This window comes from Arachis stenosperma, chromosome 10, assembly GCF_014773155.1.
Source record: "Arachis stenosperma cultivar V10309 chromosome 10, arast.V10309.gnm1.PFL2, whole genome shotgun sequence".
In the NCBI taxonomy this organism is placed as follows: Eukaryota; Viridiplantae; Streptophyta; class Magnoliopsida; order Fabales; family Fabaceae; genus Arachis; species Arachis stenosperma.
The window spans coordinates 92,252,985-92,255,868 of NC_080386.1; positions in this window are offsets into that span (position 1 = coordinate 92,252,985).

Consider the following 2,884-nt stretch of genomic DNA (forward strand, 5'->3'; position numbering starts at 1 on the left):
TTTGGCCTGTGTAATGCACCTGCAACCTTTCAGAGATGCATGCTCTCAATTTTCTCTGATATGGTAGAAAAATTTCTGGAAGTCTTCATGGATGACTTTTCAGTGTTTGGAGACTCATTCAGCTCCTGCCTTAACCATTTAGCACTTGTTCTAAAGAGATGCCAAGAGACTAACCTGGTTTTAAACTGGGAGAAGTGTCACTTTATGGTGACTGAAGGAATTGTCCTTGGGCACAAAATCTCGAACAAGGGATAGAGGTGGATCAAGCTAAAGTTGAAGTAATTGAAAAATTACCACCACCTGCCAATGTTAAGGCAATCAGAAGCTTTTTGGGGCATGCAGGATTCTACAGGAGGTTTATAAAGGATTTTTCAAAAATCGCCAAACCTCTGAGCAACCTGCTAGCTACTGACACGCCATTTATCTTTGATAATGAGTGCCTGCAAGCATTTGAGACTCTGAAAGCTAGATTGGTTACAGTACCAATCATCTCTGCACCAGACTGGACATTACCATTTGAATTAATGTGTGATGCCAGTGAACATGACAAGCTTCTGCACGTCATTTACTATGCCAGCCGTGTTTTAAATGACGCACAGAAGAATTACACAACCACAGAAAAAGAGCTACTTGCAGTGGTTTACGCCATTGACAAATTCAGATCTTATTTAGTAGGATCAAAAGTGATTGTGTATACAGATCATGCTGCTCTTAAATATCTACTCACAAAGCAGGATTCAAAGCCCAGACTTATAAGATGGGTTCTACTTCTGCAAGAGTTTGATATAGAAATAAGAGACAGAAAAGGAACAGAGAATCAAGTAGCAGATCACCTGTCCCGAATAGAACCAGTAGAAGGGGCGTCCCTCCCTTTCACTGAAATCTCTGAAACCTTTTCGGATGAGCAACTCTTTGCCATCCAGGAAGTGCCATGGTTTGCAGACATTGCAAACTACAAGGCAGTGAGATTCATACCCAAAGAGTACAGTAGACAGCAAACAAAGAAGCTGATCATAGATGCAAAGTATTATCTTTGGGATGAACCGTATCTCTTTAAGAGATGTGTAGACGGAGTAATCCGTAGATGTGTGCCTAAGGAAGAAGCACATAAGATCCTATGGCACTGCCATGGATCACAGTATGGAGGACATTTTGGAAGTGAGCGAACAGCCACAAGAGTCCTCCAATGTGGCTTCTACTGGCCTACCCTCTATAAAGACTCCCGAGTGTTTGTACTTAATTGTGACAGTTGCCAAAGATCTGGCAATCTACCTCATAGTTATGCCATGCCTCAACAAGGGATCTTGGAGATTGAGTTGTTTGATGTATGGGGAATTGACTTCATGGGACCTTTCCCACCATCATACTCAAACACTTATATTTTGGTGGCAGTGGATTATGTATCCAAATGGGTGGAGGCTATTGCAACAACCACCAATGACACTAAAACAGTGTTAAAATTTTTCCAGAAACATATCTTCAGCAGATTTGGTATCCATAGAGTATTAATCAGTGATGGGGGCACTCATTTCTGCAACAAACAGCTTTACTCTGCTCTGGTTCGCTATGGAGTTAGCCACAGGGTAGCTACTCCATATCACCCACAAACTAATGGGCAAGCTGAAGTCTCAAATAGAGAACTCAAAAGAATCCCTGGAACGGACTGTAATTAACCGTAGAAGGGATTGGGCAAAAAGCTTGGATGATGCTCTGTGGGCATACAGAACAGCATTCAAGACCCCTATAGGGACCTCTCCATACCAGCTTGTGTATGGAAAGGCATGTCACTTGCCAGTGGAACTGGAACACAAGGCCTATAGGGCAACCAGATTCCTAAACCTTGATGCCAAGACAGCTGGAGAAAAACGATTGCTCCAGTTAAATGAGCTAGAGGAATTTAGACTCAATGCTTTCGAGAATGCAAAGATTTACAAAGAGAAAGCGAAAAGATGGCATGATAAGAAATTATCATCCAGAGTCTTTGAGCCGGGGCAGAAAGTTCTGCTATTTAATTCTAGGCTCAAATTATTCCCCGGGAAATTAAAATCCCGGTGGAGGGGTCCATATGTAGTAATCACAAACGTATCACCATATGGATACATAGAGTTTCAGGATAATGACTCTAACAAAAAGTTCATTGTTAATGGACAAAGAGTTAAACACTATCTTGAAGGCAATTTCGAGCAAGAATGCTCAAAATTGAGACTTAATTAAAACTCAGTAATAGTCCAGCTAATGACATTAAAGAAGCGCTTGCTGGGAGGCAACCCAGCCAATCACAAAATTTAATTTTATTTGTTTCTGTTGATTTTTACAGGTATAGGTCAAAATATCCTCAAGTAAAAAAAGCAATTAATTGGATTCACAGAGTTAAAGGGAAGTTCACTGGCGAAAAAAGGCCAGTAAGAAACATTTTGGGCGTTGAACGCCTAAAAGAAGCACCCACTGGGCGTTCAACGCCAGTAAGGGTAGCCATCTGGGCGTTAAACGCCAGAAAGGAGCATCTTCTGGGCGTTAAACGCTAGAAAGAAGCACCCTCTGGGCGTTTAACGCCAGATTGACAGCATCCTGGGCGTTCAGAAAAATGCCCAGTAACAAAGGACTTCCTGGCGTTCAACACCAGAAAGATGCATCAGCTGGGCGTTGAACGCCCAGGAGAAGCAACATTTGGGCGTTAAACGCCCAAAACATGCAGCATTTGGGCGTTTAATGCCAGGATGGTGGGGAGGAGGTAAAATTCATTTTTTTCTACAAATTTTCTAAATTTTTATGTTTTAATTCATAATTTCTTGCATCAACATGTTTCAAAATGTCATCCTTCAAATCAAATTGGTTTTTTAAGAACCCTGATTTCTAAAATCCCTTTTTCAAAAATTTCAAATAT